Source organism: Lissotriton helveticus, chromosome 12 (genome assembly GCF_964261635.1).
Source record: "Lissotriton helveticus chromosome 12, aLisHel1.1, whole genome shotgun sequence".
Taxonomy (NCBI): Eukaryota; Metazoa; Chordata; class Amphibia; order Caudata; family Salamandridae; genus Lissotriton; species Lissotriton helveticus.
Genome location: NC_136073.1, coordinates 731,473,065 through 731,491,485, shown reverse-complemented (window position 1 = coordinate 731,491,485; position 18,421 = coordinate 731,473,065). Strand labels below are relative to the sequence as shown.

Genomic DNA, 18,421 nt, shown 5'->3' with positions numbered 1-18,421 from the left:
AAAAATAACTTCTGTATTGTAAAAACACATCAGATAGAAATCACACATGTACACCGTGCCAACTGGCACGGGCAATATTCATAAGGGATTATTTACAGGACAGGGCTACATGGGCCACTGTCCGAATCAACACTTTTAGAAATAGAAGTACTGTCAGAAATTAGAATAAAAGGATATAAAATCACTGTAGCACAAAATAACAGTTATAAATCACAACCAGTAACGACTGATAAAGGTAGGTACACACTATGCAATACTAATAACCATAGGCCCAGATCACGCATGGACACATAACCTCTCTAGTATAAACTATACTAGGCAAAACACAACCACCTAAGAATAAAATACATTTAGGGGTGTCAGCAAGAACACATTACACATGATGCATCAAACATTCAGAGGTGTAGGGAAGGAAAAACACATGATGCATCAAACATACATTCAGCGGTGTAATAATAAGGCACATGATGCATCAAAAACACATTCAGAGGTGCAGTGTAAGAAAAACACAACTCAATAGCGCAAAAGCACATGATGCCTAAACATTCAGAGGTGCAAGGAAAAACCACACAATTGCGCAAAACCTTACATAAGCCACCACCTGTGGCAGTCCCTAGGCCAACTGGCCTTGTTGGGGCTAGGACGCCCTGTAGTCCAAAAGTCAGGGGCCTAAACGGTGCAGGTGCCCACTACTTGCTGGGCACCTGGGAACATCACAAGGGCCTAAACGTTGCAGCTGGCACTAAGTGCTGCGCAGCTGTAGCAGGCCGGGCACCACTGTGCCCCCTCTGTCCCACACAGGGACTCTCTCTCCAATTGCACCTAAACGGTGCAGTTGCCCACTAATTGCTGGGCAGCTGGAGAACAAAACTGCGACAGGGGCTCTCACTAGCCCCTCTGGGCAAAACTGCGCCCAATCGTTGGAGCCACACAGGCTCTGGGCATATCACATGCCCCAAACGTTGGAGCCACACAGGCTCTTAAATAATTATGGCCCATGGAGCCCTCAGGCTCTGCAAACAATGGCACCTCGAGCCTCGCGGGGCTCGTAAATCAACTGTGGCACTGCGGAGCCTCTCTGGGCTTTAATAAAACAAAAATGGCCCCCTGAGCCTCTCTAGGCTCGACACATAACTCTGGGGCCTCGTGGAAGTCCCTCGCAGGGGGGAGGGTGGGGGGGGGCTCGAATTATCAAAATGCCCCCGGAGCCTTTCACTAGGCTCAAGGACAAGTAAGGCCCCTCTGAGCCTCGCAGGCTCTTAATCAGAGAACTGCCCCTCTCGTGGGAGTCCCTCGTGGACTCGGAAACAGCCTCCACAGGCTCTGCACACCAGAGGGGAGGGGCGGGCACCGGCAATGTGCCCCGAAGCCCCCCCCTCCTTCGGCACCCACTCACCGACTCTCTGGGCAGCGGGGCTCTTCTGTGTTCGCGGTGGGGGCAGGCACCGGCAATGTGCCTCGCGCCCCCTCCGCTCTTCTCCTCATGCCGCTCCTCTCGCTGCAGGGCTCCCTCCGCTCACAGGAGCCCTGTAGACCGCCCGCCATCATTCTTCCTCCTTCCCCGGGCCGGCAGCCAATCACGGCGCGGCCCGGGGAAGCATCACCAAGGAATCCCTCCGGTCGGCCAATGGCAGCGCAGCAACTTCTTCCTCGGCCAGCCAGTGGCAGCGCGGCCCACCGGGACGAGCCCCCACAGCGGCCCAATACCAGCACGGCCCCTTCGGTGCTTCGTCCCGGGCAGCAGCGGTGAAGTGGAGGCAAATGCCGGGTGGGCACCGGCTTTTTAAAAAATAATAAATCGAGGTGGGCACTCGATCGGGCCCAAAAATAACAGCAAGGTCCCTGGCGGGGTGGGCACCTGCCAGGGGACTTAAACCAAAATCGGCAATCAGAGCGCCTCCAGCGCTAGCAGCGACAGTACAGCGCTCTTAAGCGCTAGGGGCAGGGATCAAGCGCTCCCAGCGCTATGGACACAAAATAAAGCGCTCTCAAGCGCTTAAGGGCAAATACAGCGCTCCCCAGCGCTATGAACAACAAGTCCAGCAGAGTCCTTCAAGGGATGCAGCAAAGTCCTGGGGGGATAGGAAGAAGGTCCCAAGGATCCCAGGGCAAAGCAAAGTCCCCCAATCAGCCCAGGCAAGGCAGAGGGGTCCCCCAGAAGTCCTCCAGGCATCCATCAGGTATCCAGGGGCTGGGCAGGGCCCAGGGATTCCCCTGGGCCCAAGCAGCAGCACGCCCCTGGCAGATTCAAGTTAGAAACAAGAACATTTTGGAAGGGGACACAGCCCCTTTTTATACCCAAAATCCTTTGTCTAAAGGGTGCAGGCATTGTGAGAACCAGCTAGAACTGGTTATAGGGAACTCCTTTCAGTGTGAGGGGCAGAGGCGACAGTCGCCCAGCAGGAGGTGGAGCCAGCATTGTGGCAGGCAGGCACAGCCCTATTTACTCCTAGGTGCTATCTCCTCCCACTTCCCTGGCAGCAGATGCAGCCTTTCATCCACGGCCTGACTCAGACAACCTCCTGGGGGCTCTGCAGCCCCTGTCACCCTCAAACCAGACAGTCAATCCACAAGCAGGCCCAGGCACTCTTGGGCCAGGCTCACCAGCCAATCACACGCCAGGCACAAATTACACAAATATGCCAACTTCTAAAAGTGGCACTTCTACACTAGACACAATCATGCCGCATACACCATTACGCAGCATTCAATCTCACGAGTTCGCACATATCAAACTCGACCCTGCACTCCCCACACATCAGGAACTACCATGGGCATACATATTCCCCATTCATTCCTATGGGAGGGCAGGTCACTCACCACACATACACAGAGAGCTCACGCACTTTACACTGTACCACAGTGAAAAAGTGCTCCAAGGCCTAAAATCACCAACACCAGGTCACAGAAACAGGCTAGGAAAAAGCAAAAAGTCTCGGGGTGAACCTGCCAAAAGGGCCGGGTCCAACACTGGGGATTTGCCGGAGGTGGAGGTCGTTCCAGGTCTTGGCTGCGAGGTAGGAGAACAACTTTCCACCCGCTCTGTTCCTGTAGAAGCGTGGGATGGTGGCCAGGGCGAGGTTGGCTGAACAGAGGTTTCTCTTGGGGTGTGGAAGGGGAGGCGGTTGTTGAGGTATTGTGGTACAATGTTGTGGAGGGCCTTTTGTACTCATGTGTGAGCAGCTTGAAAGTTATCCTTCTTTCGACGGGGAGCCAGTGCAGATCGCGGAGGTGTTGGGTGATGTGGTAGTGCCTGGGGATTTTAAGGATTAATCTGGCTGTGGCGTTCTGGACGGTCTTGAGCTTGCGGAGAAGTTTTTTGTTGAATACCGGCATAGACGGCATTGCCGTAGTCTAGTCTGCTGGTGATGAGGGCGTTTTTGGTTGTTTTTTTGGATTTGGAGGGGATCTATTTGAATGTTTTACAAAGTATGCAGAGGGTGTTAAAACAGGCTGAGGAGAGGGCATTGAACTTGGGGTTTCATAGTGAGCGATGAGTCCAGTATGAAGCCGAGGTTACGTGCATGGTCTGTTGGGATGGGTGGGTTTCCGAGAATGGGGGGCCACCAGGTGGCGTGCCAAGCTGAGAGGGTGGAGCAGAGGATGAGAACTTCTGTTTTCTCTGAGATGAGTTTCAGGCCGTTGTTCTTCATCCAGGTTGCAACGACTTTCATCCCTTCTTGGAAGTTGTGCCTGGTGATAATGGGTTCTTTGGTGAGGAAGAGGGTGAGCTGGGTGTCATTGGCGTAGGAGACAGTGTTGAGCCTGTGGTTTCTGACGATGGTATAGAGGGGGACCTTGTAGATGTTGAACAGCGTGGGGCTGAGGGAGGATCCTTGGGGTACTCTGCCTATGGGCTCTTCAGGTCTGAGAGGTAGGGTGGGAATCTTACTCTCTGTGTTCTGCCTGTGAGGAATGACCGCATCCTGTCTAGGGCCTTTCCTCTGGTGCCGGCGTTGTGGAGTCTAGTGGTTAGTGTGCGATGGAGACGGTGTCGAAGGTTGCAGATAGGTACAGCAGGATGAGGGCTGCCGTTTGGCCCTGGTTGAGGAGGGTGAGGATTTCATGAGTGGATGCTCCTACCTGCATGGGCCGTGGCTGTTCATGAGGTAGGTAGAATTGCGACCCACTTGGAATTGGTATTTTTGCAAACCAACCTATTGTGCATAGGTCAGTTTGCAAAATATCACACTTGTCGCAAAAATAGTGCTTGTAAATTGAGACCAGTATTTTTTGACCAGTGCTACGTACATCTAACCCAAAATTCTTGAGAACATGAAACAATAATGGGATGCGCTGAATTGCAGGATTGTTTGCTACCATGCATCAGTCCTGCCAAGTATCATGCATCAGGCGTGATGCTAACGCATTTCAGTGTGGTGCTCCGCATCACCGCACGGAAATGCATTGTCATGCATTTCTGCAGATATGTCAGCTGTCACTGTGAAGTGCTATGGAAGGCTCTGTGTGTGGTAGGTGGCTGGCAGCGCCCTGCCTTGTGCCCTGTGAGCAATGCTCCCGCAAGCTTGGGGGCTCCCAGCAAAGCTAAGGCACCGCTGGCAGTCTCACCGTGCAACACTGTATCTTTATGGGATTATTCTGCGGCGCCACCCGGCTCTGATTCAGACAACCTGATTTAGGGCTGGGCCCAGTCAGGTTGTTTGATACAATTGGCCGGTGCGCTGCAGGGGATGTCACGTCCTACTACTGTTGCTGCTCCTAGGGCATGTCCGCCCGCGCTGTAGTGTGAGGCAAGATTTGGTGGCTGCCGCCCAATGTGAATTTAATATTGCTGAACCCGGCCAAGGGAGACTGCAGTGGACCTCGTGGGAGTGGCCCGTCACACTCACGGTAAGGTTCATTCAGCGGCCACCAGGAAGACAGTGCTCACAGAGCAGGGACAGTCAGCTGTTTGTGTAATGTGTGTTGGGACAGCGTGGCAGAAAGGTATTATGTAAATGCATGTTGTTGGGTTCCATAGCTTGAGGCGTGCATTTTGGAAAACTTTGTATTTTGAAGTCACTTAGAGTGATCTTATCGACACTCTGGAGCAATGGAAATTGTGTCAGTGATTGCACTTTGTCGAAAAACGGAAGTCTGTCTTCCTCCTGGTTTGTAAATCATGACGGCTTAATTGGTGACGTAGAGCTTTGTTTGCAAAGGTCGTTGTCAATTGTGGTGCACTTTGCAGCTACTATAAAGCAGCTGTTTACTTCTCCGTGTGTTTTCGGATTATATATTTTTTTCTCCGCTTTCCTGCATCAGATGCTGCTGTTTTCCGAGCACGTCCAAACACAGTGTTGTACAAATTACGATAAATAAGTGGTAACAATTTAAAAATATATATGTTTGAAAGAATTAATGAATATAGTATGAAACTTTAGTTGTACACACTGCTAAATAGACATAATATGCTGTGGAACTTGAAAGCGGTACAAAAGGGGGTGGTGATGGACGGAGCATCAGAACCAATCAAACACTCACACCCAGTCAAATGATCTGGGTTTGATCCATCACCGTTCTTTAGCCCACTCTGCCACCCCAGTTCAGACATGGCTATATGCAAATCAGTCTGACCCTGTGCCTCATGGGAACAGTCCAGCCCGAACTGCCAAGCCATGCCTTCCCTGGACCGGAAATAAGCTTCCATCACCACCCCCTTTTGTACCGCTTTTGGCCGCCATAAGTGTGGCAGGGTATGCTCAGACGTGAGTCCCTTGCTCACTTTGCCACTGGATTCAAGCAAGCCGGGCTGAAGACGGCTGTAATGCCAGAAACCGGTCCTCGGAAGCTTGTTTTCGGTCCAGGGAAGGCAAAAACTCAACCTACCCCGCAAAGTATGAGGAAGCGAGGACCGATTGCTGTCACAATGAGCCAAACGGAGCAAACATCGAATAATACCGTGAATTTGACCACTGTTGCAGATGGTATCAACTCGGCCCATACACAAACTGACCATATGATCACATATGGCATACAGGGAAGACCGGGGGACTTTTTAATTGATACCATAACGGACTCGGTTTATGATCGATTAAAAACATTAATAGATAAACAATTTAATGCTTTCTTTAAACGGTTGGACAGACTGGAAAATTTGGTTAAAAAACCTGACACAAAGAAAAATAAAGTCACCATTGCTGATAAAATTGTGGGGGGCAATAAACAAATGGGAGCAACTGACCAGGGCATGTCTAGGGCAAGTGGTACCTGTACACCCCTAATTGCTAACGCTGCTTGTGACAAGTGCGGCAATTCTAAGGATAGTCACCCTCCTAAATCCACTCCCATTCTGATGCCCTTACCAAATGCGGCAGCAGTTGGCAATGGGACCATTAGTAATAGTCAGCCACGGATCCCAGTGTCAGCTTCTCCCCCATTATCGGTCTCTGTGCCCATAGGTGGAGCAACTGCTCCGAAAGATATTCATATTTTGGCTAAAGATGTTCTTAGTTTACCCCCAGAAGCCTGCCCATACGTTGTAATTCTAGCCGGCGTCCCTCCCTTGAAGAAAGACCAAACGGAATCTTGGGAACAACTTAAAAACAAGAGTATTGATTGCTTAATAAAATATAAAGGGATGGAGTACGCAGGAAACATCCTTTACAACGCAATTTTTACCATGCAGTGCTTTTACATCGCAACTTTTACAACGCAAACCATTACGAAGCATTGTGCTGGGGGGCGCTCTAGGATAGGGAATAGATTTAATTTACTATCCAACACCTTCCCTACTATCCACGGGGACTGGAGTTGGAATAGTAAATTAAACTATTCACTATCCAGCACCCCAAAGTGCTATGCGTTGTAATGGTATGCGTTGTAAAAACTGCGATGTAAAAGCATGCGATGTAAAAGCATGCGTTGTAATGTCATACATCCGAGTACGCCAATTAGATCTTAATGGTGCGACGTGTAGGTTGGGTGGTATTTTCAGAAAAGAATATCCGTGGTGATTGTATAATTATACATTTTAGATGCCCCCCTTTGGTGAAATGGCTACTGCAAGCACAAGTTAACTTTTATACTGTCCCAACCCATATACAATCTTTACCATTGGGCTTTTTTTACAAACTCCCATTAGGCCCTTGTAATCCCCCTATACCAACATGGAACACACAGAATCGGTTTACTGTTTTGCCTTGCTCAGAGGGCCCACGCAATCCCTTTACGCCGACATGAAACTTACACAATCGGTTTGCCGCGCTGTCCAGTTTGGAGAGCCAGGATTGACTACCGAATCACCAATCCTTTAATATATCTGAGACAGCAGATCCCTTAATAACATGTATAGGTGCTAGCGAACCCACAACTTCAGATCTGAATTTAAATGTTCTAAGCTGTAATATAGCAGGGTTAAGATCTTAGCTGAATTCCATAGAGTGGGTTGACTTGGTTAGTACTTACGACATCTTGATGTTCCAGGAGACGTGGTGCACAAATTAATTGTTTTTAGAAGGGTTCGTGTGTCATACTAGTATTGTAGATAGACCAAAAACAGGTCAACCAAGCGGGGGTTATCAATATGGTTACAAATATCGGCTGAGGGCAGTATAAAACCTGTAATGACAAACAATATAAATTTCCTTTTTTTTTTTTTATTATTGCAAGAAAGACAACTTAGTACAATTCTCGTAGCATAAAGTAAACAGATAAAAAAGAAATAGTTTTCAATTAAACCAATAAGTTGCATCAAAGACAGAGGATCCGCAATTACATATTAGAAGAGAAAGTATAAATTTACAAGAGAAGTAAACACAAATGTTCCTGGTCTCAATAAGTAAGAGATTTTGCAGGTCGAAGAAGTTTCGCCAAATTTTTTCCTTCTTTTTCAAAGCCTTGGGACCTCTGAGTTTAGCTAACGAGAGTTCCATTACACTTATTTCGTTTATCACGGTCCACCATTCGATAACATTCGGAGGTTCTTTTAATATCCATGATCTTGCAATAACTAACCTAGCACATGCAAATATTATGGTTATTAAATCTTTGTATTGACAGTTGACATCCTGGATATCAAGTAAGACCAAGTGTGCTGTAAGAGTTGGAGTAATAATTTGTTTACTAGCTAGGACATCCATTATCCCCTTCCAATATGAAGATAACACCGGGCACAAAAAAAGCATATGTTCTATACCTGCTGCATCCATATCACATTTCGGGCATTTTGTTCTGTCGTTAGATCGGGCCCTCGGTACCCAGCTATAAATTCTTTGAGGAGTATAGTATAGCTGCGTTATAGTTCTATAGAGCTGTAGCTTCAGGTTAGAGGACTGGACTATTGAGTTTATATGGCATAGCGAAAGAGATATCTGTGTGGGGTTAATGTTCATTTCCAGCCTTGATGACCATTTAGCTGCTATTTTCACAGTATCATCAATTTTGCCTAGTATTAAATATCCATAGCCCAAGCTGATAAGTGATTTTGTTTTGTCTGAGTATAAACATCTTAATGTATCTGACTGAACCACTTCGGCTATTTTCATTTTACAGTGCAAGTAGTCTCGTATTTGAATGTATTTAAAATACATATCATTGTTTAGTTCGTAAGTAAGTTTTAATGTATTAAAATCCATAAACCCATGCGGTCCATATAAGTCACCCAAAGTATTAATACTGTGTCTGGCCCAAAGATTTCCTACCCCATCCGAGAAAATATCAGGTAAGCCTGGATTGCCCCATAATCGAAGCTCAGCATTAAAGAAAGAAATGTTATCAATAATCATAATTTCATCCCAAATTTTTTTAATTTGTCTAGCTGTCTTGAATTTTACTCTTTTGTAGTAATTAGGATCGTTTACACGAAATAAAAATTGGTTGCAGTCAGGTCCCAACATATATTGATGATAGAAAAGCGAGCTTTCGCTTTTCATCAGGCTTCGTAAACGGAGAAAGAAGGTATCAATATAAATTTCCAAGCCATTATTTACACACGGGGGGCTTCGATATGTTTAATTAATTTTTATAACAAAGATTTTACGTCACTACCAAATAGAAATTTTAACAAATTGTTTGAATTTATTGATGAATTAAATGATGAACAGAGGTATGGTAAAATAGATGGAATACTCTTAGCTGGGGATTTTAATGCTCGATTGCTTAGTGCTATTGATAATACCATCATTACCCCAGTTAGTGTGATCCCATGCAGAAGAGGGGAGGAACTTTGTAATTTTCTATCCCCTCGTAATTTAATTAATGTAATGGAAAAGGCCGGTGTAAACCCAATTGAGGGGCCATTGCCTACCTATAGAGGACATGGGTGTTCATCCATTATAGATTATGTTTTTATATCATGCTCATTGGAAAATTTCTTGGTAAAGGCTGAGGTTTTATGTACTAGCCAAGGCGACCATAACCCCATTTTAACAACTATTAGACTTTGCTCTAAATTCATTGCACAAAGGGAAATAGGGGCTAAAAACCTGGTGGTATCTATCGACAAGCTCAGGTTGATATGGAAGGGGATAGACAATAAAGCTCTCCTTGTACGTATGATAAGAACGTATCCCATACTTGTAGGTATATGTTTGTCAAGCAGCTCTACAGGCGGGGAGATTATTGAGGCTTTCAGTGGTTTATGCACTGGCAATAAACTTATATTCTCTAAACCTATTACTAATATAAGCAAGAATCCCAGGTGGTTTGATAGCTCTTGTTCGCGGGCCAATAGAGATCTGCGTGAAGCATTAGCGGCTTCACCCAGGGATATAACTCTAGTTAGATCATTAAGAGCCTGCTACAAGAAAGCTACTAAGACACGCTCAGATGAGTTACTGAAAGTACGCTGGGATAATCTAGCCAAGGCTGCTTCCTTAAAGGATACAAATGGATTCTGGAAGGAAGTTAAAAGCATGAAGTCCATGGATACAAATATCACCCCCATAAGCTGTAACATATCTAGCGAGCTATGGGAGGAGCATTTTTCTGGAATTAATACCGCTTCCTTAACTACCAGCAATAATATTTGTACCCAAGTCCTAAAGGTCACTATAACAATATCTGAAGTTGAAGAGGCTATACAACAACGTCTAGGGAATAAAGCACCATGCCCGGATGGGCTATCTATTGATATTATAAAACATGAACCGGACTTTTGGGCTCCCCTTTTGTGTAATGTTTTTAATAATTTGACTAATGCAACCATCTCGAGCACTTGGTCGACTAGTATTATCGTGCCCATTTTTAAAAAAGGGAATCGATCCAACCCCAGCTGTTACCGCCCCATCTCTTTGATAGATAACACCTTGAAGATCCTTGCCAGGGTTGTCTTTAACAGAATTAGGAATTGGGCGAAGACAACCATATTTTAAATTGTTGCCAGCTGGACTTTAGAAGCAACGTTGGAACTGTGGAACAGTGCCTAAACTTGAATCTTATCTTGAGGAAATATACGGTTGCACAAAAAGCTCCCCTTTATTTGGGTTTTATGGATTTATCCTCAGCATTTGATTTTGTTAACAGATCACGTTTATGGGAAATTCTTTTAAACTATGGGTTCGATGAGGCATTGGTTTGTTTTTTGGCGTATTTGCACAGGGATCTGAAGGCACGGGTGAGGATAAGTAATGACGGGGAAGTTTCTGGGGACATTACCATTGGCCGAGGGGTCAGACAAGGTTGTGTCCTGGCCCCTCTGCTTTTTATCCTTTATATAAATGAATTACATAACTCCCTGTCAAAAATGTCTAGTGATGTACCCAAAATTAATGGCAAACTACTGCCCGTGCTTTTATACACAGATGATGCGGTTCTTATGGGTCGCACGCCCAACGCACTTCGCACTTTAGTCAAGGGATTCGTGTCCCATATGGCAGATCTTGATCTTTTCACAAATTTTAAAAAGTCTTATATAATGAGTTGTGGGCCGAAAAAACACTGTATCAAATCAATTTCAGCGGGCAGCAAACTGTTGACATGCACTAGCACTTTCCCCTATTTGAGCTTAGTTTTTCAGAATCTGGTTCATGGAAAGCCCACACGGCCCATGGAAGAAGTAAACTTACCAAAGCGGTAAATTCTATTATCAGTCTTCGGCAACCTAGACAATCTGAGGCAGTGGTACCATTGATCCAGATATACAAATCGCAATGTGTACCAACGGCTACTTATGGTGCTGAAGTCTGGGGGCATGCGATTTGTAGTGGCATTCAAATTGAAGAGAACAGATTCTGTAGGAAAATCCTTGGTGCGCTAATATCATCTTCCAATTATATATGCCACAAGGAATTGAATCTACAATACGTGGAGGATTTTATTAGGTCACGCCCAGCGATATTCTGGTTGAAAATATGACAGAATCCAGCGACAATTTTAACAAGAGAAATAATCATAGATTGCCTCAAGTGCGACAAAGGTGGCTGTATTCCCTGGCTAGCCGCAGTAAAAAATAGTTTAGCTAGCGTGAACATGGAGCAAATTTTTTTACGCCCGTCAGCAGCGGAAGGTATAAACATAAGATCAGCCAGGGGGGCACTTTACAACCTGTATCGTAAAGAAAGACAAGATATTGAGCATCCTAAACCATCGATTGCTAGATACATGCCCCTTTTGGAGACACCAAGTACCCTACATCACATGCCACAACAATATCTTAGGAAGCATATGGAGAGATGGAAAAGGAGTCTACTTTATCGCCTCAGGGATGGAAGCATTAAATATTCACTTTGCTGTCCAATAGGCTTTAATAATAATTTAGAGCAATTGAACTGCCCCTGTGGCACTGGTAGCAAACAAACTCTGTTACATTTTTTACTTTTTTGTAAATTTTATGTAAATTATACTAAACGGTACCTCGCCCCATATTTCAAAGCTCGGGCTACCATGGACTTTGAATTTGCATATCTTGAAATACTAAAACTAGGAAGCGATGATCTGATTTTTCGAGTAAGCACATTCCTCCAAGCTGCAGTACGTTCTCGCACTTCAATGTATGAATTTTAATGTTGTATGCACCCATTACCTTGTTTTTAACCATCATTTTTACTTTGTCGTACGTTGCCCCTGTGTACAATAATTTGCGGATCTACTCGGAAGTTATCGTTGTTTCATTGAATATCAATGTATTTTCATGTAAATTATTGCTGACTTTGCACAGATCTATCTAAAATCGTTTGCATTGCCAAGCCCGATTGCACATTATCGCACTTTACTTGAAACCCTTGGTTGATGTGTACAAATTGTTTTCCGATTCACATTTTGCACAATGCCATTTAAGCTGCTAGTGCTAAGGCCCATCCAACCCTTTTTTTTATCATGTTTTTATCTCTGTATTGTGTATTTGTATTGGATGATAATGTATATTTATATGTTTTTAACATTTATTGTATCTGTTTTGGTAGTGACGAATTGTACTTTTATGGCTATTCTTATCCGAATAAAGATTATTTGAAATTGAAATTAATCTATATTAGGGCGTACTTCTGTGATCCGACTGAACATATATTATTACAATCTTTGGCAAACCCCCCCCAATAAAAACGCATGTGTAAGCCCCCCAAACCTCCCTAAACATATATGTTATAAATAAGCCATATATTGGCCATATAGCGAGACAATTATTTTAAAATCTGTATTCTACGTTTTGGCCTTCCTACAAAAATAGTTTTGGGGCAGTTTCAGGAGGAAAATCTGTTTGCACCATTTCTTATTCCGTAAGCAGCAAAAAAGGTGCTGAAGGGCAATTGGTCCATGTTTGCTACTTCTCTGCAATGTTTATATAAAATGTTACTTTGTGCAATGTACCTCAAGTTCTCTCTGCCGATCTGCAAGTACCAGTGGCCACCAGCTGAGGGCAGTGCAACCCTTCTAAGTGAATAATCTATAATCGTACTGCTAATGCGGAAAGCACATGCTTTCCAGGATAGTAACCTGACGTCGGTGAAGAGGAGGAAGCCCATTGTTAGAGGTGAGACTACAATGGGGGCGTGGTCTCAGCGCCGACAGAAATGCCCGCTGGTCCGGGGATTTCTGCAGGAACGTAGTTGCGACGGGAGGCTTCCGATTGCTCACAACGAGTACGCGGTCTCCAAACACGCATTTTTGACAACCGGAAAACCTGCTGTCAACATTGGTGTCTTCTTTACCGACGGAGGTGAGCAACGACATGCTTTTTTCCACTTCCTCGGCATAGACTGATTGCACCTGAGCCGCTACCGCCATTTTTCTCCTCTATTGCCCTAGCAAACACTGCTTACTATTCTTTCACAAATCCTCCTGATTATGGCTTGCACATCTCTGCACCGGTATCTTTGTGGATTGTTCTGCCTACAATGAGGTTTGGACACAATGTTATTCTATTTCTGACTGGTTTTCTCAGTTTTTACAGTTCAGAATCCTTCTTTGCCACCATTTTCATGTGGGGATTTACCTCACCAACATATTAATATATTTCTTTCTTTCATTGGAGCCAACATTCTCTCTTTGAGTAAGTGCATATACAGCGTTTATATACGAATGCTTTCATGATATAGGCTGCTTTTAAAGAATGTACACGCTTTGCTCTTTTTCAAATTCGCTCCTTCACCAGTCTGTCCATTTTGAAATCCTGTTATGCGGACGCTACCACTTTGGATTAGTCCTTCTTCTTCATTGATCTAGTTGGTTTCTTCGTGCTTAGCTGGAATTGTTCTTCATACAGTTTATTGCTGCACCATCATTTCTCGCTCTCAAAATACTTACTTAGAATACTTACTAGGACTTTTGACTCTTGTTACATTCTTGTATTTTTCCTTCATCTTCTCGATGGCGACACCACGCCACAATCGCAGTTCCTCTCAACAAGTTAACGCCACCAACATGTCTTTAAAGGATGTTAATCCCTTTAGTGTTTTGCAAGAGAATTTGGAAGAGGCAGCCTCTGTTTCTTTTTCTATGAAGTGTTCCTCTCCTCATATTTCTTGTTCAAACTTCAAAAATACGTCTAAACTGCCTTCTGCGTCTGCCTCTACTACAGGGTAATGAGTTAAAACAAATCCCCCTTCTCCTACTAATACAGCTTCCTCTATTTCTATGGAGCTTCTATTGGAGGAAATCCGTTCACTCAAACCCTACATGGCAGATACTAATGCTCGCCTTCAAAGCCTTGAAGCAAAAAGTGGATCACCTTGAAAAAAACATTTCTTCAGTTAAAGCTCTTACTGATCAAGTTCCTAATATGCAGAGAGAGATTCAAAACCTCAAGCAACAGTTGGAAAATTTAGAAAATCGAAACAGACGCAACAATCTTCGCATTTATGGACTAGCAGAGGGACTTGAGGGATCGAATTCCATATCCTTTTTTCAATCATTTTTGCCTACTCTTCTTGGTCTTCCAAATTCTCCAACTTTAAACATCCAACGTGCTCATCGCCTGGGTCCACTCTCTCGCATCTCTACTTCCTCATCTTCAACAGTTAAACCCAGAGGGGTTATTTTGTACTTTTTGGAGTATACCGATCTACTCAAGGTTCTTCAAGCTGCCAAGCAAAAAGGAAAAATCAATTGGAATGGTTCCAACCTCTTCTTTGCACAGGATTATGCCAAGAGTACTGCAGATCGTCGCAAGAAATTTCTGGATATGAGACCTGCTCTTTGCTCTTTGAATGCTCGTTATGGCTTATTCCACCCATGCCTTTTTAGAGTGACTTACAACAACAAGACGACGAATTATGAAGACCCAGCTATGCTTCAGCAATTTCTGGTCTCATGTACAAATGTATCGATGGAAATACCCCAACCTTAAACACTCTGTGTAAACTCTCTATATTTTTGAGGATGTTAAGTCATGTTATCTCCTCTGTATTTCTCCCCCCTTTCGTATTTCGTATTTTCTATTTCGTATTTCGTATTTTCTATTTTGTATTTTGTGCTTGTTTTCTGTATTTCCTTTTATGTACTGTATTATTACCCTGTTGTGATATTAATTTGTTAACATTATTTCTTTGATTTCTTTCAGGTGCGGTTCTGTGACCCCTTGATTTGTTTGTTCTTCATGTTCACTCGGAGGTCGTTCCCCCTGCGCGCGTCCCAGTGATCTCTCTGGTTCGGTGTGCTACTTTCCTCATGCGGTTCCACAACCCCCAGTCTCAATGTCTTCTTGTGGTATGTCCCTTTGATGTTTCTTTTCATTGTCATGTTTACTCTTCATTTTTATTTTTGTTCTTTGTTTTCTTCTTTTGCAGTGGTTTTCTTCCCTGTTCTTTCCTTTCCTCTATCACTCTCTCTTTATTTTTACTTTCTGCAATACCCTTGTCACTTTTCCATCGTTTCCTCTTCTCTTGTTTCTCTACTTAATCCTGAATCTATTTCTCTTTCTTTTCTTCTTTCTTTTCTTTAGATAATAAGATTTTGCATTGTTATATTGTTTGCATTTTAGATGTTCACAGCTTATTTGATAGATACTCTTCATTTGTGTTTATAAGAAGTTTGCATGTTCTTATTCATCATATAATCCTGGCTTCTTCTACAGTTTACATTCCTATGACTAATTTATTTGTTCTATTTCATGGATATTATTTTGATGCTCCTTTTATAACATATTTGCATGTTTGTTCTCATGATTCTCGTTTAGAGTCTTAACTTGGAATGTTAAAGGAGTTCATAACCCTATAAAGAGACAGCGTGTGTTAACCCATTTAGCTAGACTAAATGCTGATATTGCCTTTATTCAAGAAACCCACTTATCAGATGCTGAAGCAGTCAAACTGAAAAGGGGTTGGGTTGGTCATGTTTTCTCTTCTCCAGCCTTAGGAAAGAAAAATGGCTTATCTATATTGTGTCATAAAAAAACACCAATTTACGGTACTCCATCAGGAAAATGATCTTGAAGGCCGTTGGGTAATTGTTAAATTACTTATTGATCAAATATCCTTAGTATTGTTAAACGTTTATGCACCTGTTAGTGTTGATATTATGTTCCGGAATCAGATTTCTGATAAACTTCTTATGTTTGCTGATGTCTATGTTATCTTTGGAGTTGACTGTAACCAGATCCTTGACCCTATTCTAGATAGACACTCCTCTGTAAAATTCTCCAATACCAAGATGCATTCACAGTTCACCTCTGCTATACGTCGCAAAGCCTTAACTGACATTTGGAGACTTTGTAATCCAGATTTATTAGAGTATACTTTTTACTCTCCTCCTCATAACTCACAATCTAGAATAGATTATCTTTTCTTCAGCAAACCCTTATCCCAACTCGTCTCACATGCTGGGATTGGCTCTATTCTAATATCAGACCATGCTCCAGTTTTTGTAGACTTTGATCTTCTACCCTTTTCCCCTCATACAGGCAGATGGCGTTTCAATAATTAATTATTATCAGATCCCAACTTCACAGGCCAATTCACCTCTTTTGCGTCTGAATTCTTTTCTATTAATTCTACTCCAGACTCTTCTCCAGTAATGCTTTGGGACACCTTTAAAGCGGCGGCTAGGGGATTTATAATACGTTTTGTTTCACGAAAAAATAAATTTTTTGACACCAAAAATGCTCAGTTATTAGCCAAAATTTAACACCTTGAATATTCCTATTATCGCTCTAACTCTGAAATTTCACAAAAAAATCTGATTGCCGCAAGAATTTCTTTTAATAAGTCATCTACAGAAGCTGCATCCTCCTACCTTTTAAAAAGCAGTGCCCGTTATTATGGAGGCCAGAATAGGATGGGCAAACTACTTGCAAATTATTTAAAGATTCGTCGGGAACTAACTAAAATTGAATCCATCCATAACAATGCTGGAGTGTCATTATTTAAAGATAATGATATTTTAAATGAATTTGTCTCTTTTTATAAAAAGTTATACACATCGGAGCAGCATCCGTCGCCTGATGCTCTTTGCTCTTTCTCTCACTGACTCCGCCCTCCTCCCACATATGACACAGATTTTGCCTCACTAGACTCAGACATCACTTTATCTGAAATTAAACATGCAGTTTCTAAATTGAAAAAAGATAAAGCTCCTGGTCCTGACGGATTAACTATCGAATTTTATACTCACTTTGCCTCTTTATGACTTCCTCATCTTTTATCGCTCTATAAATATTTTGTAACAGAAGGCTCCTCTTCAGTTTCTTTTCAAGAAGCCGTGATCTATTTAATCCCCAAAGAAAATAAAGATCCATCTTTCTGTAAAAACTATCGTCCGATCTCCTTAGTTAATTTAGATTACAAGTTTCTTGCAAAAATTCTTGCTCTTCGTCTTGATCCCATTCTACCAAACATTATTGGTCTGGAACAATCCGGCTTTGTCAAAGGTTGTCTATCTTCCGACAATTCCAGAGTTTTCTTTAATATTTTAAGTAAAGCTTCCTCCCTTGATTATCCCATTGCTGCAATATCACTAGATGCTGAAAAAGCATTTGATAGAATAGGATGGGAATTCATGTTCCAAGCTCTTAAATGGATTGGTTTTCCTGCTAAATTAATCTCTCTCATTTCTTTATTATATTCTGGCCCCAAAGCCTCTATTTTTGTTATTGGAAAATCCTCTGATTATTTCTCTCTTTCTAGAGGGGTTCATCAAGGTTGTCCTTTATCTCCTCTTTTATTTATAATTGCATTAGAACCTTTTTTAATGAAAATTCGGCTTGATGACAGAATTTCTGGTTTTAAACTCGACACTACCCATGTTAAATTGTCCGTTTATGCTGATGACATTCTTCTATATTGTTCCAATCCTTCTATTTCTCTTCCAGCTTTTCTCTCTCAAGTTCATATTTTTTCTCAGTTATCCGGTTATCGTCTCAATTCAGATAAATGTGAAGTTCTCCCTTTAAATGTTCTTTGTTTAAAGCAAGATTTTATTTCCTCTGGCTTCTCCTGGAAAACCTCTAAAATCAAATACTTAGGTTTATGGTTTTCTCCCACTATTTCGGAAACTCTAAAGGAAAATTTGACTGTCTTTCCAAATCTTTGTCTGCATCTATTGACCGATGGCATCTGCTTTTTCTCTCCTGGTGGGGGCGCTTAGATTCAATTAAAATGATGCTCTCTCTGCTTGTTCTCTATCTTTTATCTATGATTCCAATCCACATTCCTGGTTTTTATTTTAAGAAAATTGATTCGATACTGAACAAATTCCTTTGAATAAACAAGTCTCCTCGTATCGCTCTTAAAGCTCACAAAACTGATAAAGTCTCTGGTGGCCTCAAATTCCCTGATTTAAAATCATATCATCATGCTTTTTCTTTGAGATAATCCTATTGATGGCTTGATCAAGCTCAATGTGTCCATCCTCCTCTCTGGTTGAATATCGAGAAACATTTTATAGCTCCCTTCCATTTTCGTGAATCTCTGGCTTTTACTAATAATATTTCTTCTTTCTGTCCTTAAGTGATCTCTCATACACGTAAAATATTAATACCTCTTCTCCCGTCCTCCTATCCTGCCCTTACTTCATTAGAACATCAACCTATTTAGCATAATCATTTACTACA

The 18,421-nt window shown here is 42.7% G+C and overlaps 1 long non-coding RNA gene across 4 annotated transcripts in view; it reads left to right on the top strand.

Annotated features, from left to right (window-relative positions):
* LOC144799131 (uncharacterized) overlaps positions 1 to 18,421 on the top strand; it is a 510,047-nt gene that overhangs the window by 136,922 nt on the left and 354,704 nt on the right. Inside the window, exon 3 of one of the 4 annotated variants that reach the window (XR_013603757.1) lies at positions 14,936 to 15,081. The exons of the other annotated variants lie outside the window; for them this stretch is intronic. This is a non-coding gene — a long non-coding RNA (uncharacterized LOC144799131). The remainder of the gene's footprint in view (positions 1 to 14,935; positions 15,082 to 18,421) is intronic. 4 annotated transcript variants of the gene reach the window in all.